The 25,324-nt window shown below is 43.0% G+C and overlaps 4 non-coding genes and 1 pseudogene across 4 annotated transcripts; all 5 read right to left on the bottom strand.

The window, feature by feature from the left end:
- Positions 1-1,022: 1,022 nt before the first annotated feature.
- Positions 1,023-1,213, bottom strand: LOC142679452 (U2 spliceosomal RNA). Its single transcript, XR_012852701.1, has one exon. It is a non-coding gene; the product is annotated as a U2 spliceosomal RNA (small nuclear RNA).
- A 1,118-nt stretch (positions 1,214-2,331) lies between these two features.
- LOC142679671 (U2 spliceosomal RNA) lies at positions 2,332-2,500 on the bottom strand (annotated as a pseudogene).
- Positions 2,501-9,128: 6,628 nt separating this feature from the next.
- LOC142679649 (U2 spliceosomal RNA) lies at positions 9,129-9,322 on the bottom strand. The gene has a single exon (XR_012852847.1). It is a non-coding gene; the product is annotated as a U2 spliceosomal RNA (small nuclear RNA).
- A 6,593-nt stretch (positions 9,323-15,915) lies between these two features.
- LOC142679592 (U2 spliceosomal RNA) lies at positions 15,916-16,106 on the bottom strand. The gene has a single exon (XR_012852817.1). It is a non-coding gene; the product is annotated as a U2 spliceosomal RNA (small nuclear RNA).
- Positions 16,107-22,284: 6,178 nt separating this feature from the next.
- Positions 22,285-22,469, bottom strand: LOC142679613 (U2 spliceosomal RNA). The gene has a single exon (XR_012852833.1). It is a non-coding gene; the product is annotated as a U2 spliceosomal RNA (small nuclear RNA).
- Between the last annotated feature and the right edge of the window lie 2,855 nt (positions 22,470-25,324).

The following is a 25,324-nucleotide window of genomic DNA, read 5'->3' as shown; positions in this document are numbered from 1 at the left end:
GCCCAAATGCCCTCCTGCTGTGCAAACACTGGCAGCAGCAGCAGCAGCAGCAGCAGTAAGTGCATGCCCACTGCCACCCCTTCTCCTTTCACACCTTGTATCAGCTTTAATCCAGTCCAGTGCTGCCTGCTGAGCAGCACTGACCAACACTGCCTGGGCCCAGGCTTTTATCTCTGAGGCCCCATTATGATGTCAGAAAGCTGGCTCTGGCTCCTGAGGTCTCCACTATGACACGTGCAAAGTTCCGTCTGAACTTTATATAAGACGGTGCGGCTCAGTCAGTCACTCAGTGTTGCCTGAGAGGGCAACACTGCAACAGCCGGCCCCCAGGCTGTCTTTTTTTTGCACAGCTAGTTGCCTCCAGGAGGCCACAAGAGGGAGACAAGGGACTGCAAAATGGAAAATAGGCATCCACCAACTTTACAGACAACTTGTTCTCCTTGCTCCTACAACCTCCATCCTTGCACAGTTTGTTATTCTTCCAGGTAACATAGTAACAAATCCAAATTGCTGCTCTCTTTGTAGGCAAGCAAGGGTTTGTTGCAACTGCAATTCTTACTTCTTCTTGAAATGTAGGGACCACAGTACATTCCATCACATCCATCTAGTGTACACAGGTAGGTCCATTGTAACGGGCGGGCGGGCTGCTTTAATGGCTGTTTGCTGTTCCCCTACTCCACTCCACTATTTGACTATGGTGCTGCATCAATCAGTGGCTGGCTCAGGTGCAGCTCTTTAACCTACCTAGGAGGGAGGGCGGAGAGAAGACAAGGAAGGTGAATGAGCTGTTCCAATGTGAAATGCCGGAAACACAGAAACACAGACGACACAAAACAAGAGGTGGCAATGTATTAATTAATTGCATTTAATAAATTAGCTCATTATCACACATGACTGTACAAATGCATTGTCCAACAGGTGTTGAAATAATGGGATTAAAAGGGGAGATCCCATCCAAAAGACAAAAACAATGGCAAACACAAAAAGCACTTTTGGAATCTGATTTTAGTAAACACATAAGGAAAGGGTGCACCGGTCCTGGAAATACTGCAATACCAGGTCAATGCGTGGAGTGGACAGAGCAAGCTCTATTTCCATCTCCCTGTTCTAAAAATCCATTTAATATATGGTCCCCAGATAGGGGACGTATCAGATATTAAACTGATAAGAACAGATACTACACTTGATCTTAGCCAAAAGGCCGAGAAGCGATAACCCGAACGTGCCGCGCGTTTTGCTTCTTTTGCTTGCACCACAATGCAGTGCTGAAAGAGGAGGAATCGACATAAAAACGCCTTCCTGGCAACGCCCAAATGCCCTCCTGCCGTGCAAACACTGGCAGCAGCAGCAGCAGCAGTAAGTGCATGCCCACTGCCACCCCTTCTCCTTTCACACCTTGTATCAGCTTTAATCCAGTCCAGTGCTGCCTGCTGAGCAGCACTGACCAACACTGCCTGGGCCCAGGCTTTTATCTCTGAGGCCCCATTATGATGTCAGAAAGCTGGCTCTGGCTCCTGAGGTCTCCACTATGACACGTGCAAAGTTCCGTCTGAACTTTATATAAGACGGTGCGGCTCAGTCAGTCACTCAGTGTTGCCTGAGAGGGCAACACAGCAACAGCCGGCCCCCAGGCTGTCTTTTTTTTGCACAGCTAGTTGCCTCCAGGAGGCCACAAGAGGGAGACAAGGGACTGCAAAATGGAAAATAGGCATTCACCAACTTTACAGACAACTTGTTCTCCTTGCTCCTACAACCTCCATCCTTGCACAGTTTGTTATTCTTCCAGGTAACATAGTAACAAATCCAAATTGCTGCTCTCTTTGTAGGCAAGCAAGGGTTTGTTGCAACTGCAATTCTTACTTCTTCTTGAAATGTAGGGACCACAGTACATTCCATCACATCCATCTAGTGTACACAGGTAGGTCCATTGTGACGGGCGGGCGGGCGGGCTGGCTGCTTTAATGGCTGTTTGCTGTTCCCCTACTCCACTCCACTATTTGACTATGGTGCTGCATCAATCAGTGGCTGGCTCAGGTGCAGCTCTTTAACCTACCTAGGAGGGAGGGCGGAGAGAAGACAAGGAAGGTGAATGAGCTGTTCCAATGTGAAATGCCGGAAACACAGAAACACAGACGACACAAAACAAGAGGTGGCAATGTATTAATTAATTGCATTTAATAAATTAGCTCATTATCACACATGACTGTACAAATGCATTGTCCAACAGGTGTTGAAATAATGGGATTAAAAGGGGAGATCCCATCCGAAAGACAAAAACAATGGCAAACACAAAAAGCACTTTTGGAATCTGATTTTAGTAAACACATAAGGAAAGGGTGCACCGGTCCTGGAAATACTGCAATACCAGGTCAATGCGTGGAGTGGACAGAGCAAGCTCTATTTCCATCTCCCTGTTCTAAAAATCCATTTAATATATGGTCCCCAGATAGGGGACGTATCAGATATTAAACTGATAAGAACAGATTTTTTTTTAAGTTGGCTACCCCTTTTCAGGGGTGTCAATGATTTATTTCATGATAAAAAATACAGTTTACAATAAAACCAACTTTTGTACAAATGAATAACAATAAAATCAATATTTCATTGCATTACATTACATAAAAGGGACATGGTGGCAAATCTTTATATGTTGGAGTTCCATTCTTTCACAAACCATTTATTAAGAAGGGTGGCATTTCTTTTTTTGTCTAATAAATAATAAATGTACATTTCGCTAAAACAAAGACCTAAAACATCATCAGTAGATAAAACATCGTGCTTAAAAATCAGGATGTTCCTGGCCTTCCATAGAGCTTCTTTGGCGCAATTCATCGTCTTCCACGCTATTATCTTTTGGCTCGCGGTTGGGCATCCAAATAGTCCATATAAAATATCTTCATAATTCAAGTCTTTCAGGTCTGCCATCTTTACCAAAAGAGGGAATATTTTTTTCCAAAATTCCTTCGCAAAATCACACGTCCAAAAAATGTGTCGAATCGTTTCCTCGGCCTGGCAGCCTTCCCTCGGGCAGACGGCAGACCTCGCGAGCCTCCTTCTGTATTGGAATGCCCGGCATGGAAGACATTGATGAATGCAGCTCCAGGCCAGGTCCATCTGTGTATTAAAAAGATAAAACACATTAATAATTTTGAAGATAAAAGCACTTCGTTCCTCATTAAAATTCTCAATCCTGCTGACCGTCTCACTTTCTCTTAGGTCTTTAATTAATTTTTTACTATTTTTCAGCTCATTTACATTTTTTCCCTTCAGGTTGAATAAGGTCACTATCTTTTCTAAAATCACATAGTTTATTGAGAGTTTAAAAGCGTAAGGTGAGGATAAAACAATGTTGAACCACCCAAACCTTCGCATTAAAAACCCTGTATTAAAACGTAAAAAATAGGACCAATAATGTTCTTTAAAAAGGGAATTAAAACAGAAACTGAAGAACTTGATTAAAAGAAACCTGTTAAAATTCGGAAAATCTTTGCCACCCTTCGGTTTGGATTTCATCACAATCTCTCTTTTAAGTTTCTCCATTCTGGAACTCCAAAAGAAGGTAAAACATGCTTTAGTAATTTTTTGCAATAAAACCGTGGGGGGAGGGAAAACCATACTGAGATATAAAAGCAGGGGTAAAATGACCATTTTAATAATTAAAACTTTTCCCTCCATGGTAAGTTTTCTCATGTTCCACATACATATTTTTTGATTTACCTTCTGCGCCACCATGTCCCAACTGATAAAACCATTGTCGCACTCACTGAAGGAGACACCTAAAATTGTAATATTATCTGACACAGGGACGGGTATGTCTCTAAAAGCCATGCTTCCTATATTTAAAATATTACTTTTGTCGAAGTTCACCTTAAAACCGGAAGCACAGCAATAAAACTCAATTTGTCTGAGGGTTCTCTGAAGCGACAGGGTGTCCCTGCAAAAAACCGCTACATCGTCCATGTACCCCACTGCTTTAGCCTCTACGCCGCCACCCCCGGGCAGGGGGACTCCACGTATTAACTTATCGCGGCGAATTGTACACAGTAGAGGCTCTAATGCGCAAATAAAAAGCAGTGGGGACAAGGGACACCCCTGCTTCACCCCTGAGTCTAAAATCACGTCCTGTGTCTTAAAACCATTCACTAAAATTTTGCTTGTGCAATCTTTATAAAAGGCTTTAAGTGATAATAAAAATCCTTCAGGTATACCCATACGCTCTAAAACCTTAAAAAGATAAAAATGAGAGACACGGTCGAACGCCTTCTCGAAGTCTATAGATAAAATGGCTAATTTACCTCTTCTAGACCTCGTGTCCTCAATCACATCTTTTACCAGGTTAAGATTATCCCAGATGCTGCGGCCTGGCACCCCACACACCTGGTTAGAGTGTACAATGTGGGGTATTATGGCTTTTAATCTATTTGCGCACACTTTTGCCATTATTTTATAGTCGCTATTCAGAAGGGTTATTGGTCTCCAGTTCTTCAAAACTGCGATGTCACCTTTCTTATGTAGCAGGGAGACCTCACCCTTCCGCCAGGACTTAGGCAGCATCTTGGAATTAAAAACTTCATAAAAAAGGCTAAAAAGATCCTCTTTTAAAATGTCATAAAATTTGACATAAAACTCACTGGGTATACCGTCCGGTCCGGGAACTTTTCCGGCTTTAAAACTCTTTACCGTTTCTAAAACCTCCTGCTCCGTCAGCTCCTGTAATAAAAAATTCTGGGAGACAGGGTCTAAAACAGTAGTAATCTCCTTCAGTGAGTCACGCATAAAATTATGATCCACAGTTTTAACACTAAAAAGGTCAGCATAAAACTCATGAACTTTACTTAAAATACCCTGTACATCTGACACACCTTCAATATTTTTAATAATAGCCTTTTTATTGTTAATTTTTTTAAAAAAGTACCTGGAGCAGGTCTCATTCTCCTCCACATGCTGAATTTTGGAACGAAAAATGATTTCTTTGCCTTTCTGCTCCAGGCACTGAGCTATTTCTTTTTTTAAATTAGTGATGTCAGTTTTAACGTCAATTTCATTATCTCTCATCTTGTACAGGGTCTGCAGACGGGTGCTGAGAATTTTAAAAAAAGCATGTTTTTCTCTGGCTTTCGCCACGCTCTTTTTAATAAAAAATTCCTTTATTCTTTTTTTCATTTTCTCCCACCATGCACTGATGGGAGTACGCATGTCTCTCCCCCGCCTGCATTTTTGGTAAAATTCAATAAAATCAGTAAAAACCTGTGGATCATCTAAAAGGGAAACATTTAACTTCCAGGACTTCTTACACACCGGTTTATTAAAATCACGCTTTACATAAAATGATAAAAGCTTGTGATCTGAGAAAACATTAGTTAAAACTTCACAATTAAAAGGCAGTACATTCTCATTACAAAAAATAAAATCTATCCTGGAGCTACAGGTGGCGTTGCTCCAGGTAACGCCGGCTTCCTCTGGGCTGCTCCTATTACATTCTTTGTACAAATCTGTTAATTTAAAATCATTTACAATATCTTTGAGCAGTCCAGAGGTCTTATCGTAATTCCTACTTGTAGTACTGGTAAACCGGCGTTCCCCCCTCAGGATACAGTTAAAATCACCTGCGAGGATAAAAGGCTCAGTTGTATTAATAAAAAGAGGTAACATTTCTAGCATCTCTGCTCTCTCATTTTTGTCAGGTGAGCCGTAAAAATTTAAAAACTGCCATTTTACGCCGTCAATAAAAGCTTTAACCAATAAAATACGTCCTGGGAGAATCTCTTGAATAAAATCAATAAAAACGTTTCCCTTAAAAAGAATGGCGACCCCTGCTGATCTGGACTCGTTAGATCCAGACCAGACTGATGGACCATACTTCCAATCCTCTTTGTATTTATGGTACTTCATTGCATGGGGAATGCCGCACTCCTGCAGGAAAAAAACAGAGGCTGCCAGGCCAGATAAAAAACTGAAGAGAGCAACCCTTCTGACTTTGGACTTGGCGCCCCTCACGTTGAGGGAGATCCCCTTTATTTCAGACATCGTGGAGTTTTAATTGTGTTAGTCTTGATTTTAAAAAATAAATAATCGTGTTACTTAAAATCAGACTTGGCCTCCACCAGCAATACCAGAAATCTCGCTTGAACTCATCTCCCCGCCCTCGTCTGACTCTAGCGAGAAAGGGGATGATTCAGGAGAGGAACTACCTTCCGTGAGCGTCGAGCCAACAGCCCTCATCTCGTATACAGGGAGTCCAGATTCACACAGCCTTACCTGGGTCTCTAACGGCTGACCATATAGGTCTGTATCGGGTGGGTCCCCCAAGGGCCCCGCCGCTCCCCCCTGAGGCCGTGCAGGCCGTGCAGGCCGTTCTAGAGGGGGAGGTTGCGCACATGGCGGGGTGTCGGTTGGCTCGGGGGGAACAGTGCCCACCCTCCTCACCAGTAACGACGAGGGGGCGGTCCTAGGAGGAGCCTCACTTTGCTTTACGGACGTATCCATTTGCTCCTCCCCTGTCACCCCCCTACCGGCACGCTCCTGTTTACCCTTTTTACGGGGACCCACTTTCAGCCAACCTTCCTCTTCAGACTCCGTATCTAGAGACCCAGGATTGGGAGCAGGCCCGGCATCCACTGAGCAACCAGCACTCTGGGATGCCTCAGTTATCTCACTGGCCTGCCCCTTCTCAGCCTTACGTTTGGCTTGGCGTTTTTCCTTCGCACTGGACTCCCTTCTCTCCTCTGAGGCTGTTGGCTGTGAGGTACCTGCTTTGGCTCCAACAGACCGTACCCTTGAAGCCCAGGTACCCCGCTGCTCCTTTGCAGCACTGGCTTGTTCCTCTCCCTGAGGGCGGGGCTGGTCCGCTGGTGGAGCACGTGGGGGCGCCCCGGGTTGCTCTTCTTCTCCGCTTCGGTACCTATGAGGACAAGAAAAATACAAGTGACCAGTTTTTTGACAAAAGTTGCATTTTTTTTCTTCTGTGCACTCCCTTATATTGTGCTCTTTGCTTCCACAGTTTCTGCAGGTGACATCGCAGTTAAAACTGGTATGTCCATAGGTACCACAAGCCCTGCAGAAGTTTGGCATCCCTGAGAAGTAGAGGTCGCCATTCACATTTCCAATTTTAAAACGAGCCGGTGGTAATCTCGTTTCTTGGGTGGAGGGGTCCTTAATCAGCGTAACTAAAAACTTCCATTTGGCGGTCCACACTCCACACTCGTTCATCACTTTCCCCAGGAGTTTGACATTTTTGAAGTAGGCAGCTAGAAATGCTGCCACTTCCATATCTCTCACATATGGGGAATACATTTTAATCACCACGAGTTTGGTTATTTCAAATTCATGCTCTACTACCTTGACTCCCGCTGCTACGAGTTCACCTTGTTTCCTCTCAGCTCGGTCCATAGCATCACGGAGTATTCCTTCTCCCATGAAGGTGACATCGTAGATTCCTCGCTTCGGGTAGTCCTGGATAGCCAAGAGCTCGTTCTTGTGGACCGCCAGCAGATCTTCCAAAATGGCGTGGACTAAAAATTTAATACCACGGGGACCGCCTCCACCCTCTGCCACGATAAATCGTGCAGAATTCTTAAGCCGGGCGTACACCGGCACCGCATCGGGTTCGCCTGCCATTAGCGTGGCCAGGTCGAACCGCACAGCTTTCGCTGCGCCCCTTGTCTTACGGAGACCAAGGGGCTGGGGGGGATCGCAACTCGTTGCTCAGGACTAAGCCTCTCTCCCAAATAGCAGCACGGGGGTGAAGTCCAGGCGAACCTGGACGATCCCCCGAGGCCGAGAGAGAGGGTACCTGAGCACCTTCTGACCAAAAACCTCCTGTATAAATACACTTGATCTTAGCCAAAAGGCAGAGAAGCGATAACCCGAACGGGCCGCGCGTTGACCGAGCCTGCCCAATACTGCTGTTCACCCCTTGCAGCGATTCAGCCTACTCCTAGGCAATTCCATGGGGCCCTGCAGGCTCACACACACTCACAGCTACTAAGCGGGAGGTGAATAAAGGCCGGAGAGGAAGCAAGACAGGATTTGCTTCTTTTGCTTGCACCACAATGCAGTGCTGAAAGAGGAGGAATCGACATAAAAACGCCTTCCTGGCAACGCCCAAATGCCCTCCTGCCGTTCAAACACTGGCAGCAGCAGCAGCAGCAGCAGTAAGTGCATGCCCACTGCCACCCCTTCTCCTTTCACACCTTGTATCAGCTTTAATCCAGTCCAGTGCTGCCTGCTGAGCAGCACTGACCAACACTGCCTGGGCCCAGGCTTTTATCTCTGAGGCCCCATTATGATGTCAGAAAGCTGGCTCTGGCTCCTGAGGTCTCCACTATGACACGTGCAAAGTTCCGTCTGAACTTTATATAAGACGGTGCGGCTCAGTCAGTCACTCAGTGTTGCCTGAGAGGGCAACACTGCAACAGCCGGCCCCCAGGCTGTCTTTTTTTTGCACAGCTAGTTGCCTCCAGGAGGCCACAAGAGGGAGACAAGGGACTGCAAAATGGAAAATAGGCATCCACCAACTTTACAGACAACTTGTTCTCCTTGCTCCTACAACCTCCATCCTTGCACAGTTTGTTATTCTTCCAGGTAACATAGTAACAAATCCAAATTGCTGCTCTCTTTGTAGGCAAGCAAGGGTTTGTTGCAACTGCAATTCTTACTTCTTCTTGAAATGTAGGGACCACAGTACATTCCATCACATCCATCTAGTGTACACAGGTAGGTCCATTGTGACGGGCGGGCGGGCGGGCTGGCTGCTTTAATGGCTGTTTGCTGTTCCCCTACTCCACTCCACTATTTGACTATGGTGCTGCATCAATCAGTGGCTGGCTCAGGTGCAGCTCTTTAACCTACCTAGGAGGGAGGGCGGAGAGAAGACAAGGAAGGTGAATGAGCTGTTCCAATGTGAAATGCCGGAAACACAGAAACACAGACGACACAAAACAAGAGGTGGCAATGTATTAATTAATTGCATTTAATAAATTAGCTCATTATCACACATGACTGTACAAATGCATTGTCCAACAGGTGTTGAAATAATGGGATTAAAAGGGGAGATCCCATCCGAAAGACAAAAACAATGGCAAACACAAAAAGTACTTTTGGAATCTGATTTTAGTAAACACATAAGGAAAGGGTGCACCGGTCCTGGAAATACTGCAATACCAGGTCAATGCGTGGAGTGGACAGAGCAAGCTCTATTTCCATCTCCCTGTTCTAAAAATCCATTTAATATATGGTCCCCAGATAGGGGACGTATCAGATATTAAACTGATAAGAACAGATTTTTTTCAGTTGGCTACCCCCTCGCGGGGGTGTCAATGATTTATTAATAAAAAATTCAATTTTACAATAAATAACATTACAATTACGTCAAACATTTTCACATTGTTACAATAGTAAAATCAAATTACATTATTATTTATAGGGGGACATGGTGGCAAATCTTTATTTATTGGAGTTCCAGTCAGTCACAAACCATTTATTTAGAAGGGTGGCATTTGCTTTCCTGTCAATTAAATAATATAAATACATCTCACTAAAACAAAGACCTAAAACATCATCCGTTGTTAAAACGTCGTGTTTAAAAAGAAGGATGTTCCTGGCCTTCCAAAGAGCTTCTTTAGCGCAATTCATCGTCTTCCATGCTATTGTCTTCTGATTCGCGGTCGGGCATCCAAATTGTCCATATAAAATATCATCGTAACATAAGTCCTTCAGGTCTGCCATCTTTTCCATAAGAGGGAATATCTTTTTCCAAAAATGTTGTGCAAAGTAACATGTCCAAAGTAAATGACGCACTGTCTCCTCAGCCTGGCAGCCTTCCCTCGGGCAGACGGCAGACCTCGCGAATCTTCTTCTGTATTGGAATGCCCGGCATGGAAGACATTGATGAATGCAGCTCCAGGCCAGGTCCTTCTGTGTGTTAAAGAGATAAAATATGTTAGACATTTTCCAGATAAAACCACTGCGTTTTTCGTTAAAATTGTCTATTCTGCTGACCGCATCCTCTCTTTTTAGGTCGATTAAAAGCTTCTTGCTATTTTTAAGATCATTAATACTCTTCCCTTTTAATTTAAATAAAGCAACTATTTTTTCTAAAATTACGTATTGTGGGGGTAAATTAAAAGCATAAGGTGAGGTTAAAATAATCTGGAACCACCCACACCTTCGCATAAAAAACCCTGTATTATAACGTAAATAAAACGACCAATAGTGCTCTTTAAAAAGGGAATTAAAACAGAAGCTAAAAAATTTTAGTAAAAGAAACCTATTAAAATCTGGAAAGTCTTTGCCACCCTTTGGTTTGGACTTCATCACGATTCCTCTCTTTAATTTCTCCATTCTGGAACTCCAAAAGAAAGTAAAACAAGCTTTGGTTATTTTTCTCAGTAAAACCGTGGGAGGAGGGAAAACCATACTCAGATATAAAAGCAGGGGTAAAATGACCATTTTAATAATTAAAATTTTTCCCTCCATAGTAAGCTTCCTCATATTCCACATACATATCTTCTTGTTTACTTTCTGCGCCACCATGTCCCAACTGATAAAACCATTGTCGTACTCACTGAAGGAGACTCCTAAAATTTTAATATTATCCGACACAGGAACTGGTATGTCACTAAAAACCATGCTTCCTATGCTTAAAATACTACTCTTGCTAAAGTTTATCTTAAAACTGGAAGCACAGCAATAAAACTCTATCTGCTTGAGGGCTCTCTGAAGCGACCGGGTGTCCCTGCATAAAACCGCTACATCATCCATGTACCCCACTGCTTTAGCCTCTATGCCGCCTCCCCCTGGTAGGGGGACTCCACGTATCAACTTGTCTCGGCGAATTGCGCATAATAGAGGCTCTAACGCACATATAAAAAGCAGTGGGGACAAGGGACACCCCTGCTTCACCCCAGAGTTTAAAAATACGTCCTGTGTCTTAAAACCATTTACTAAAATCTTACTTGTACAATTTTTATAAAAGGCTTTGATGGATAATAAAAATCCTTCAGGTATACCCATACGCTCTAAAACCTTAAACAAATAAAAGTGAGAGACACGGTCAAAAGCTTTTTCAAAGTCTATTGATAAAATTGCTAAATTATTCTTCCTAGACCTCGTGTCCTCAATCACATCTTTAATAAGGTTAAGATTGTCCCAGATGCTGCGGCCTGGCACCCCACATACTTGGTTGGAATGTATTATGTGGGGTATTATGGCTTTCATCCGGTTCGCACATAATTTAGCCATGATCTTGTAGTCGCTGTTTAGAAGGGTTATTGGTCTCCAGTTCTTTAAAACTGCGATGTCACCCGTCTTGTATAATAGGGAGACCTCACCCTTCTGCCAGGACTTAGGCAGCATCTTGGATTTAAAAACTTCTGCGTATAGTAAAAACAAATCTTCTTTTAAAAGATCATAAAATTTTACATAAAACTCACTGGGTATACCGTCCGGACCAGGAACTTTACCTGCTTTAAAACTTTTAACTGTTTCTAAAATCTCCTGCTCCGTCAGGTCCTGCAATAAAAAATTCTGGGAGACAGGGTCTAAAACAGTGGTAATCTCCTTCAGTGAGTCACGCATAAAATCACGATCCACAGTCTTAACATTAAAAAGGTCAGTATAAAACTCATGAACTTTACTTAAAAAACCCTGTACATCCGACACACCTTCAATGTTTTTGATGACAGCCCTTTTGTTGTTGATTTTTTTAAAAAAGTACCTGGAGCAGGTCTCGTTCTCCTCTATGTTTTGAATTTTTGAACGAAAGATTATTTCTTTACCTTTCTGCTCCAGGCACTGGGCTATCTCCTTTTTGAGGTCGGTGATGTCGGCTTCCACTTCTATTTCATTGTCTCGCATTTTGTACAGGGTCTGCAGACGGGTGTTTAGTGTATTAAAAACAGCATATTTTATTTTGGCTTTTGCCACACTCTTTTTAATAAAAAAATCTTTTATTTTACTTTTCATCTTCTCCCACCATGCACTGATGGGAGCTCTGGTATCTCTCACCCGCCTGCTTTTCTTGTAAAATTCAATAAAATCGGTTAAAACCTGTGGATCATCTAAAAGGGAAACATTCATCTTCCAGGACTTCTTACAAATAAGATTATTAAGATCACGCTTCACATAAAAAGATAAAAGCCTATGATCTGAAAACACGTTGGTTAAAACTTCACATTTAAAAGGCAGTAAGTTCTCATTACAAAATATAAAATCTATCCTGGAGCTACAGGTGGCGTTGCTCCAGGTAACGCCGGCTTCCTCTGGACTGCTCCTGTTACATTCTTTGTAAACATCTTTTAAATTAAAATCGCTCACCATATTTTTGAGCAGTCCAGAGGTCTTATCGTAATTTCTGCTTGTAGCACTTGTAAGCCGGCGTTCCCCTCTCAGGATACAGTTAAAATCACCTGCGAGGATAAAAGGCTCAGTTGTGTTAATAAAAAGAGGTAAAACTTCTAGCATTTCTGCCCTCTCATTTTTATCAGGTGAGCCATAAAAATTTAAAAACTGCCATTTCACACCGTCAATAAAAGCCTTAACCAATAAAATACGTCCTGGTAAGATTTCTTGAATAAAATCAATTAAAACGTTTCCCTTAAATAGAATGGCGACCCCTGCTGATCTGGACTCGTTTGATCCAGACCAGACGGATGGACCATATTTCCAATCTTCTTTATATTTGGTGTACTTCATCGTATGGGGAATACCGCACTCCTGCAGGAAAAAAACAGAGGCTGCCAGGCAAGATAAAAAATTGAAGAGAGCAACCCTTCTTACTTTAGACTTGGCGCCCCTCACGTTGAGGGATATTCCCTTTAGTTCAGACATTGTGGAGTTTTGAATGCGTATTTGATTTTAAAATAATAAATAGTAGCGGTATTTTAAAATCACACATTTTCTCCACCAGCAATACCAAATATCTCACTTGGGCTCAGATACCCGCCCCCGTCCGAATCATTTGTCAGGAGGGAGAACGAAGGAGAGGAACTACCTTCGCTGAGGGTAACGCCAGCAACCAAACTTCTGCGTACGGGGAGCCCAAACTCATTCGGATCTCCCTGGGTCTCAAACGGTTGACCGTCTAGGTCGGGTGGGTCCCCTAGGGGGCTCGCACCTCCCCCCTGGGACCGTGCAGGCCCTTCTGGAGGGGGAGGTTGCGCACAAGGTGGGGTGTCAGTTTCCACGGGGGGAACAGTGCCCGCCCTCCTCACCAGTCGCGGCGAGGAGGGGGTTCTAGGAGGAGCCGCATCGTTTTTCACCGTTGTGTCCATCTGCTCCTCCCCTGTCTCCCCCCTACTGACTCTGGCTTGCCTCCCTTTTTTACGGGGACCCACCGGCACCTCGTCCTCTTCCTCCGACGAGGATGCCAGAGACCCAGGGCTTGGAGCAGGCCCGGCACCCCCTGAGCAACCAGCCTTCTGGGATGCCTCAGTTTTTCCGGCCTGCTCCTTTTCCGCCTTCCGCTTAGTCTGCCGCTTTTCCTTCGCACTGGGCTCCCCTTTATCCTCCAAGGTTGCTGGCTGCGAGGTACCTGTTTTGGCTCCAGTCCCTCGCACCTTTGAAGCCCAGGTACCTCTCTCCTCCTTCGTGTGGCTGGTCTGTTCCTCTCCCTGGGGACGGGTTTGGTCCGCTGGTGGAGCACGTGGGGGCGCTCCGGGTTGCTCATCTTCTTCGCCTCGGTACCTATAGGGGCAAGAAAAATACAGATGACCAGTTTTCTGACAAAAGTTACATTTTTTTTCTCCTGTGCATTCTCTAATTGTGTGCTCTTTGCTTCCGCAGTTCCTGCAGGTGACATCGCAGTTGTAACTGGTATGCCCATAGGTACCGCAGGCCCTGCAGAAGTTTGGCATCCCCGAGAAGTAGAGGTCGCCATTCACTGTTCCAATTTTAAAACGAGCCGGTGGGAGTCTCGTATTTTGGGTGGAGGGGTCCTTTATCAAAGTCACTAAGTACTTCCACTTGACGGTCCACACACCGCACTCGTTCATAACTCTCCCCATAAGCTTGATGTTCTTGAAGTAGGCAGCTAAGAATGCTGCCACTTCCTGGTCCTTCACATATGGGGAATACATCTTAATCACCACGAGTTTGGTTACCTCAAAAGCATGCTCTATTACCTGGACTCCCAAAGACGTGAGTTGAACTTTTTCCCTCTCAGCTTTGTCCATAGCATCACGGAGGATACCTTCTCCAACAAAAGTTATGTCAAAAACTCCACGCCTTGGGTAATCCTGGATCGCCAAAATTTCATGCTTGCGGACCGCCAGCAACTTCTCGAGGATTTCGTATACGAGGAACTTGACACCTCGTGGACCGCCTCCACCCTCTGCCAAGATGACTCTAGCAGAGTTTCGCAGCCGGGCGTATACCGGCACCGCATCGGGTTCGCCTGCCATTAGCGTGGCCAGGTCGAACCGCGCAGCTTTCGCTGCGCCCCTTGACGTACAGAGACCAAGGGGCTGGGGGGATCGCAACTCGTTGCTCAGGACTAAGCCTCTCTCCCAAATAGCAGCACGGGGGTGAAGTCCAGGCGAACCTGGACGATCCCCCGAGGCCGAGAGAGAGGGTACCTGAGCACCTTCTGACTAAAAACCTCCTGTATAAATACACTTGGTCTTAGCCAAAAGGCCGAGAAGCGATAACCCGAACGGGCCGCGCGTTGACCGAGCCTGCCCAATACTGCTGTTCACCCCTTGCAGCGATTCAGCCTACTGCTAGGCAATTCCATGGGGCCCTGCAGGCTCACACACACTCACAGCTACTAAGCGGGAGGTGAATAAAGGCCGGAGAGGAAGCAAGACAGGATTTGCTTCTTTTGCTTGCACCACAATGCAGTGCTGAAAGAGGAGGAATCGACATAAAAACGCCTTCCTGGCAACGCCCAAATGCCCTCCAGCCGTGCAAACACTGGCAGCAGCAGCAGCAGCAGCAGCAGCAGTAAGTGCATGCCCACTGCCACCCCTTCTCCTTTCACACCTTGTATCAGCTTTAATCCAGTCCAGTGCTGCCTGCTGAGCAGCACTGACCAACACTGCCTGGGCCCAGGCTTTTATCTCTGAGGCCCCATTATGATGTCAGAAAGCTGGCTCTGGCTCCTGAGGTCTCCACTATGACACGTGCAAAGTTCCGTCTGAACTTTATATAAGACGGTGCGGCTCAGTCAGTCACTCAGTGTTGCCTGAGAGGGCAACACTGCAACAGCCGGCCCCCAGGCTGTCTTTTTTTTGCACAGCTAGTTGCCTCCAGGAGGCCACAAGAGGGAGACAAGGGACTGCAAAATGGAAAATAGGCATCCACCAACTTTACAGACAACTTGTTCTCCTTGCTCCTACAACCTCCATCCTTGCACAGTTTGTTATTCTTCCAGGTAACATAGTAACAAATCCAAATTGCTGCTCTCTTTGTAGGCAAGCAAGGGTTTGTTGCAACTGCAATTCTTACTTCTTCTTGAAATGTAGGGACCACAGTACATTCCATCACATCCATCTAGTGTACACAGGTAGGTCCATTGTGACGGGCGGGCGGGCGGGCTGGCTGCTTTAATGGCTGTTTGCTGTTCCCCTACTCCACTCCACTATTTGACTATGGTGCTGCATCAATCAGTGGCTGGCTCAGGTGCAGCTCTTTAACCTACCTAGGAGGGAGGGCGGAGAGAAGACAAGGAAGGTGAATGAGCTGTTCCAATGTGAAATGCCGGAAACACAGAAACACAGACAACACAAAACAAGAGGTGGCAATGTATTAATTAATTGCATTTAATAAATTAGCTCATTATCACACATGACTGTACAAATGCATTGTCCAACAGGTGTTGAAATAATGGGATTAAAAGGGAAGATCCCATCCGAAAGACAAAAACAATGGCAAACACAAAAAGCACTTTTGGAATCTGATTTTAGTAAACACATAAGGAAAGGGTGCACCGGTCCTGGAAATACTGCAATACCAGGTCAATGCGTGGAGTGGACAGAGCAAGCTCTATTTCCATCTCCCTGTTCTAAAAATCCATTTAATATATGGTCCCCAGATAGGGGACGTATCAGATATTAAACTGATAAGAACAGATTTTTTCTTTTGAATTTAACTAAGTCTAATCAAACTAATTTCTTAAAAACAAGGTCTAGTATAACATCTTCCAACAACTAAAGTGCCATGTGCTCTGTGCTCTTCTTTTCCCTAAACGTTTCTTGTCTAGCAGGTAATATAAATACAGTTCACTGATTGCTAATTTTATACACTCTTTTTCGCTAATATAATCTCTCTTGAACAATAAAATATTTCTGGTTTTCCATAGTGCGTTTTTTATGCAGTTTATAGTGCACCATAAAACTCTTTCTTTTTCTTTTGGCAGTGTCTCATGAATACCATAAAAAATCACTTCAAAGTTTAAAAAGCTAAGACCAGTTAAGAATTTTAAAAGTTCTCCACATTCTTTCCAAACAGCCTGTGCAAAATGACAATTCCAGAATATGTGCAAGGTCGTCTCATCATAGCAGCATTGTTGTCTAGGGCAGACACTGAAATTGCTCAATCCCCTTCTGTGCTGGAAAAATCTGGTGGGCAGACAGTCATGAACCATCATCCAGGCAATGTCTTTGTGGCTGTTTGTAAGGTAGGGTGCATTAACTTTTTCCCATATAGCAGCGCTTCTGTTGAAAGAAAAGTTAGAAATGGGTGTCATTGTATCTTTTTTCTTTATTTCTAGGGACAATTTCCTCGGATTTTTCAAAGTCTCCACCTCAAAGGACTCAAGGTTATGTTGTTTTATTACCTTTTCTAAAATAATATATTGCTTGGGTGGAAATATTAAAACTGGACTAGATAATGACATAGAAATCCACTTGCGTCGCCTAAAAATATGTCCTGCAGCATATCGTAAAAAATAGGACCAATTATTACATAAAGACACACTTTTAAAACAGAGGCTAAAAAACTTAGAATATAGAAAAAGTTTTACATTTGGCACATCTTTACCACCTTTACTAAGTGATTTAAACATTGTCTGTCTATTTAGCTTTTCGAATTTCGAACTCCATACGAATTGGAATAGCATTCTTTGAAGTCTTTTAACAGTTAACTCATTCGGTGGAAACACAAAACTCAAGTACAGCATAATCGGAAGCAGAATGGCTTTTATGACAAGAATTTTGCCACTCAAGGTAAGTTTTCTCAACATCCATAAATCTATTTTCTTTTGTAACTTGTTTTTTACGTCTTCCCAGCTTTGCGCACCATTATTTTGTTGATCGAAGATTACGCCTAAAACTTTAATTTGGTCGGTTTGCATTTTCAAGCTAGGCATAAAAAAATCAGTCCAATCTCCAATCGTAAAACAACTACTTTTGTCAATATTAAGTTTAAAAGCAGAGGCTAGGCAAAAAAATTCTGTAATTCTTATCGCTCGTCTAAGGGCAACCTGTGATGAACAGAAGATAGAGATATCGTCCATATAGCCCATGACTTTAACTTCGTTCCCACCACCTCCGGGTAGGGGAACACCTCTGACAACCTTGTCTTTTCTGATCATTGACAGAAGCGGTTCAATGGCACATATAAATAGTATGGGCGACAGGGGGCACCCCTGTTTAACTCCTGAGTGCAGTTTAACTTCGTCTGTTAGCGAGCCGTTGACTAATATTCTGCTAAAAGAGTTTTTGTATAAAAGCGCAATTTGTCGTATAAAAGCATCTGGAAAACACATCTTTTTTAAAACTAACCATAAAAAACTATGAGACACACGATCAAATGCCTTCTGAAAATCTAATGACAAGATGGCTAAATTCTGCTGTCTATCTTGCTGGTACCAAATTACATCTCTGATGGTGTTTAGATGTTCTGTCACACTTCTCCCTGGTACTGCACAAACTTGGTCCATATTTATAACTTGGCTTAAAACCCCTTTAAAACGGTTAACTAAAATTTTGGACATAATTTTGTAATCCACGTTGAGAAGCGTAATTGGTCTCCAGTTTTCTAACCGAGATTTTTCTCCTTTTTTATGAATTAGAGATACGAGTCCACTTCTCCAGGATAGTGGTAGCAGATCACTTTTAAAGGCTTCCTTAATAACAAGATAAAAGTCCACACTTAAAATGTCCCAAAATTCCCTATAAAATTCTACGGGAAGACCGTCAGATCCCGGGGTTTTCCCAAATAAAAAGCTTTTGACAGCAGCATGAAGTTCTTCAGAAGTAATGTCCTTACATAACAGTTCTTGGTCGGTTTTGGATAACGTGCAATCTAGAGTGTTAATAGCATCCTCAGTAAAAGACAAGTCTATAGGTTTGTCGTTAAAAAGTTCTTGATAAAAGCTTTGAGCTTTGGCAAGCATGCCGTCTGCTGTTGTTTCGCCTTCCAGCTCCTTAATCATCTCTTTGGTGCTGACGGTTTTTTTGAAGAAATATCTAGAGCATTTTTCATTTTTCTCAAGAATTTCAATTTTTGAGCTGAAGATGATTTCTTTCCCTTTGTTCTCAATTTCTTTTGCGATTTGTTCCTTTACATTTATAATTAAGTCTTCCATGTCTATACCAGCACTTCTAAGTTTGTAGTACGTTTGTAGCTTGGTGTTGAGTGTGTTGTGCCACTTCGTCTTCTCTCTTGCTCTCGCAATGCTTTTTTTGACAAAGAATTCTTTGATTTTATTTTTGGCGTATTCCCACCACTCTAGCATGGAAGCGTAATTTTTCTGTTTACTTTTTAAATGGTTATAATGGTTTAAAAAATCTGTCTTTATTGCAGTTTCTTGAAGTAGCGTTGTATTGAGTCTCCAGACTCCTCTGCCTTTGACAAGTCTGGGGACTTCTAATTGTGTCTGAATCATTTTGTGGTCTGAAAAAATATTGGAAATTAACAAAGATGATTTTGGAATAATTTGCTCTGTAACAAAAGTAAAGTCAATTCTGGACTTCGTAACAGCATTTTCCCAGGTGTAACCCGGGTCAGATTTTTGCAGGTCTCTCCAGGTGTCTTTTAGTTTAAAGTCTATGAGCAGGTCCTTTAACTGTTTCTCTGTTTTGTCTTTTTTTGGCTCTCCAGTGCTACCTTCTCTCTTCTCACCGGATAAGATACAATTAAAGTCGCCAGCTATTATTAGCGGGGATGAACCAGGTAAGTAGCATTGTATATCCTCCAACAACTGCGACCTTTCTTCTTTTACAGGCGAGGCATAAACACAGAGAAGTCTTAAGTCCACCCCATGATGGGTTATATTAGCAAACAGAGCTCTTCCGGGCATAACTTCCTTGAATGCATTGACTTTGAACTCCTTAGACTTAAACAATATTCCAACACCGGTTGATCTGGTTTCATTATCTCCAGACCATATGGAATTGCCCAAAGTCCAATCTTGTCTTAGAGTTGCATAGTTCATGTCAAAATCTATTCCGCATTCCTGTACGAAAAAAATGTCTGAGTCCACTGTAGATAAATACGAAAATAAAGCGGCCCGCCTTGTCGGACCCTTTAGACTCCTCACATTGAGTGAGGAAATTTTAATGCTGTTTGCCATAGATCATTCGGATTAGTGGGCACTACTATCCGAATCTGACATGAAGCCCACTGGGGTGCAGGGGCTGGACACGTCTTCTGAATCCGAAAATTCAATATTGGCAGGATCGGATGGTGGGGGTTTTGCCGGAGGCGGTTTTGCTGGAGGTTGCTTTGCCGGAGGTGTCAGTTTAGCTGGTGTCACTAGGGGCTTATATTGAGGCGTGCTGGACCTTTTAGAGCCAACACTTGATCCCTCTTCCTCAGGTTTTCTTTTCCTCTGCACTTCTAGATCCATGGCTTCTTCCAGACTGTGACCCTTGGCCTCTGTAGAAGATCTCTCCCCCACTTTGGCTTCGGGTTTCACCTGTCTCATGATCTTAGCCTTCTCTAGATCTTCAGAGTTTTTTGGACCAAGACCTTTGGCTGCCACAGACGATCTCTCCCCTGCTTTAGCCTCAGGTCTCACAGGATCAGCATTCTCCAATCCATCAGGGCAATCCGACCAGACAGCCGGAGCACCCACGTCAGGTAAGCCTTCTCCTTGCGGAGGTTTCGCCGCTGGCCTCTGCGCTGAAGATGTCCCAGCAGCCCCTGGCTGCCCTCTGACCGCATCTGCATAAGAGCCAGTTTTCTTCAAAGGGCAGTCCCGAAAGGCATGCCCTGGTACACGGCAAATGTTGCAGACCATCACATTTGGACAACTGAAAGTTGCGTGGCCCTTCTGGTAACACTTTTTACAAACTGCCACCTCTTCTGGGCAGTTCTCATACGTATGCCCAAAGTCCATACATTTCCGGCAAAACAAAGGCATGTTAGGATAAAACAGACGTCCTCTGTCTCTGCCAATTAAGAATCCTGAAGGGGGGTGATGGTATCCCCCAATTCCTTCTGAGTCTTCCTTCAGCTTGACAAAAAACTTATATTTTCCTGTCCACAGCTTCTCAGAGTTCAGGACTTTGTGGGAAAAGCGCACTGAGGCGCAATGTCTCTGAAGAAAGAAGCTGATGTCATCCAGGAGCACATGGGGATTACTCATATGAACCACCAGAGGCTTTTCTTCAGTGGTAAACAGAATAACAAAGACTAGACCTTTAAGGTCTTCCTCACCCAACTTCAACCTGATGGTCCTGTACAAGCTTTGACAAGCAGCTTCCGATACCAGGGTAAGGGTATAGCGACCTGGAGCATCTTGGAGAGCTAGGATGTCTTCTCTCTTTATCCCAAGGATCTCCAGCAAAACTCGCCTCACGAAGAAACCCAGCTGGAACTTGTCTCTGGCATCATCTCCAACCTCGATCTTGAAGGAATCCTTTATCTTCAGTTCATCGGATCTTGAAAAACGCATAGTAGCCTCCATCCTCGCTTTGTGGGGATCGCCTTCTCCTCGAATTCTCCTCGCAGGTCCTCTCCTTATAGCAGCATAGGGCTTAAGATGGCGAACCACCGATGCCCTATGGCCAAGAGCTCGACAAGCTTTGGAAAGACCTTTCAGTCAGACACGAGATCTGAGCCAAAAGGCCGAGAAGCGATAACCCGAACGGGCCGCGCGTTGACCGAGCCTGCCCAATACTACTGTTCACCCCTTGCAGCGATTCAGCCTACTCCTAGGCAATTCCATGGGGCCCTGCAGGCTCACACACACTCACAGCTACTAAGCGGGAGGTGAATAAAGGCCGGAGAGGAAGCAAGACAGGATTTGCTTCTTTTGCTTGCACCACAATGCAGTGCTGAAAGAGGAGGAATCGACATAAAAACGCCTTCCTGGCAACGCCCAAATGCCCTCCTGCCTTGCAAACACTGGCAGCAGCAGCAGCAGTAAGTGCATGCCCACTGCCACCCCTTCTCCTTTCACACCTTGTATCAGCTTTAATCCAGTCCAGTGCTGCCTGCTGAGCAGCACTGACCAACACTGCCTGGGCCCAGGCTTTTATCTCTGAGGCCCCATTATGATGTCAGAAAGCTGGCTCTGGCTCCTGAGGTCTCCACTATGACACGTGCAAAGTTCCGTCTGAACTTTATATAAGACGGTGCGGCTCAGTCAGTCACTCAGTGTTGCCTGAGAGGGCAACACTGCAACAGCCGGCCCCCAGGCTGTCTTTTTTTTGCACAGCTAGTTGCCTCCAGGAGGCCACAAGAGGGAGACAAGGGACTGCAAAATGGAAAATAGGCATCCACCAACTTTACAGACAACTTGTTCTCCTTGCTCCTACAACCTCCATCCTTGCACAGTTTGTTATTCTTCCAGGTAACATAGTAACAAATCCAAATTGCTGCTCTCTTTGTAGGCAAGCAAGGGTTTGTTGCAACTGCAATTCTTACTTCTTCTTGAAATGTAGGGACCACAGTACATTCCATCACATCCATCTAGTGTACACAGGTAGGTCCATTGTGACGGGCGGGCGGGCGGGCTGGCTGCTTTAATGGCTGTTTGCTGTTCCCCTACTCCACTCCACTATTTGACTATGGTGCTGCATCAATCAGTGGCTGGCTCAGGTGCAGCTCTTTAACCTACCTAGGAGGGAGGGCGGAGAGAAGACAAGGAAGGTGAATGAGCTGTTCCAATGTGAAATGCCGGAAACACAGAAACACAGACGACACAAAACAAGAGGTGGCAATGTATTAATTAATTGCATTTAATAAATTAGCTCATTATCACACATGACTGTACAAATGCATTGTCCAACAGGTGTTGAAATAATGGGATTAAAAGGGGAGATCCCATCCGAAAGACAAAAACAATGGCAAACACAAAAAGCACTTTTGGAATCTGATTTTAGTAAACACATAAGGAAAGGGTGCACCGGTCCTGGAAATACTGCAATACCAGGTCAATGCGTGGAGTGGACAGAGCAAGCTCTATTTCCATCTCCCTGTTCTAAAAATCTATTTAATATATGGTCCCCAGATAGGGGACGTATCAGATATTAAACTGATAAGAACAGATTTTTTTTTTGTTTTGGCTGTACCACAAGGATACAAAACCGTTTATTCAAATTTCAAAAGATTTTACATACAGGTGCAAGACATTTACAATATAGAATTCCAATCATTAAAATGCCATTTTACATATGCAGAAGCGTCCTTTTGTTTATCAAGTAAAAGATATAAAAACATTTCACTTAAAATCATCCCAATTACGTTATCCACCGATAAAATATCCTTTTTAAAAAGTAAAATGTTCCGTGCCTTCCAAAGAGCTGCCTTCACACAGTTTATGATCCTCCATGCCGTCCATCTGTCTGGAAAGGAAACACAGTCTATTTGTCCATATAATATGACGTAATAGTTCAAAGTCTTTATTGCCGTGATTGTTTTTAGTAGCGGTAAAATCTTCTTCCAAACGTCCTTCGCAAAATCGCAAGTCCATAAAAGATGAAAAACAGTTTCCTCGTTGTGGCATCCCTCTCTTGGGCAATTGGCTGTAGATGACAAATGCCTTCTGTGTTGGAAGGAACGGCATGGCAGGCAACTGTGGACGCAGCTCCAGGCTAGGTCTTTCTGGGAATTAAAAAGATAAAAAGAATTCAGCATTTTCCATATATTCTTACATTGTATCTCATTAAAATTCCCAATAAAACAAACCTCAGTGGATTTTGAAATAAATTTTGTTAAAACTTTGCCATTCATTAAGACATCTGTTTTTACCTTAGTGAGATTAAAAAGGATAACAATTTTCTCTAAAATCTCATAAATATCTGGCATGTTAAAACTGTAGGGATGTTTAAGATCAGTTTGAAACCACCCAAAACGCCTCATGAAATTTCCCAAATTATATCTCAAGAAGAATGACCAATAGTTTTCTTTAAAAAAATTCTTAAAACATAATGAAAAGAACTTAGTGTATAAGAAAACTCTAAAATCAGTAAAATCTTTTCCTCCTTTATCTTTGGGTTTAAAAACGATTTCTCTTTTTAATTTTTCCATTTTTGAATTCCAAAAGAAAGTGAAACATGCTTTTTGCAATTTGCATAAAATACGGGTGGGAGGGGGGAAGACTAAGCTCAAGTATAAAATCAAAGGCAGGATCACCATTTTAATAATAAGCACTTTGCCCTCCATAGTCAGATCTCTCATTCTCCATATACATAACTTCTGGTTTACTTTTTGCATGATCCCCTCCCAGTTCTCCGTTACATTATTGTATTCATTAAAATAAATACCTAAAATCTTCACTTTCTCTACAATTGGAATCTCAATGTCTTGCATATCTATTGCACCAATCTTTAAAATCTCACATTTATTAAAATTTACTTTAAAACCTGATGCACAGCAGAAATAATGGATTTGTTTTAAGGTCTTTTTTAATGATATATTATCCTTACAAGTTATTGCAACATCATCCATATAACTTACAACCTTGGCTTCAGTACCCTTGCTACCCGGGAGAGCTACCCCACAAATGTCATTATCTCTCCTAATCATGCATAAAAGGGGTTCAAGGGCACAGATAAAAAGTAGAGGTGATAGGGGACAACCTTGTTTCACACCGGACCTGAGGGGAACAGCCTGGGACTTAAAACCATTAATTAAAATTCTACTTTGACAGTCCCTATAAAATGCTTTTAAAGAATTTATAAAATTTTCTGGTACGCCCATCTTTCCTAAAACATTGAATAAAAACTGGTGTGAGACCCTGTCAAATGCTTTTTCAAAATCTACCATTAAAATTGCCAAGTTGCTTTTCCTGCTGTTTGCATCATTTATCAGATCTTTTATGAGGTTAAGATTTTCCCATATACTTCTTCCTGGAATTCCACAGACTTGATTGGGGTGAATAAGTTTCTCAATCACAGTTTTGAGTCTGTTTGCACAGATCTTGGCCATTACCTTGTAGTCGCAATTTAATAAAGTTATCGGCCTCCAGTTCTTGATCTCTTCTTTATTACCTTTTTTGTGCAGTAATGATACATCACCCATTTTCCAGGATTCTGGTAAAATCTTTGAGCTAAAAACTTCTAAAAGGAGAGATAAAAAATCATCCTTTAAAACCTCATAAAAAGTTCTGTAAAATTCGATTGGTACCCCATCAGCTCCTGGAACCTTGCCCAACTTAAAGCTATTTATAGTATCCAGCATCTCTTTCTCGGTGATGGGCTGTAATAAAGCAGATTGGGCATTAAAATCTAAAACACATGAAACTTCTTTTAAAACGTTCTCCATAAAATTAGTATCCACATTTTTTTCGCTAAAAAGATTTTTATAATAAATATGAGTTTTTTTAAAAATGTTGTCAATATCGGTTTCTCCTTCCATTTTATCTATATGAATCTTCTTTTGTATACTTTTTTTAAAAAAGTATCTGGAGCATTTCTCGTTTTCTTCCATGTGTTGTATTTTTGCTTTAAAAATTATCTCTTTTCCTTTATCTTCCAGAAACATTTGGGCTTCTTTTTTTACCTGTATTATCTCCTCAGTCACTTCTACCCCCACAGACCTTATTTTGTAAAGAGTTTGCAATTGAATATTTAATTTTTCATAGACCGCTCTTTTTTCTTTTGCTCTTTGAATTCCATACCTTATGAAAAAATTTTTGATCTTCTTCTTCATCTTATCCCACCATAACGTCATAGATTTTGTAGGGTCTCTCTTTCGCTTACACCTATTATAAAACCTGATAAAATCTGCAATTATTTTTTCATCCTTTAAAAGTGCTACATTCATCTTCCATGAACTGGAGCCTCTTCTAAAACCAGAGTCAAAATTTAGAACAAATAAAAGGCCTTTATGGTCAGAGAACATGTTTGTTAAAAGTTCACAGTGGACAGGTAAAATTTGCTGAGAAGAAAAAATAAAATCAATTCTTGAGCTACATCGTATGTTACTCCAAGTA

The sequence above is a fragment of the Rhinoderma darwinii genome, assembly GCF_050947455.1.
Source record: "Rhinoderma darwinii isolate aRhiDar2 chromosome 2 unlocalized genomic scaffold, aRhiDar2.hap1 SUPER_2_unloc_55, whole genome shotgun sequence".
In the NCBI taxonomy this organism is placed as follows: domain Eukaryota; kingdom Metazoa; phylum Chordata; class Amphibia; order Anura; family Rhinodermatidae; genus Rhinoderma; species Rhinoderma darwinii.
Note: the sequence above shows the minus strand (reverse complement) of the source record. Positions and strands in the feature narration are given on the sequence as shown.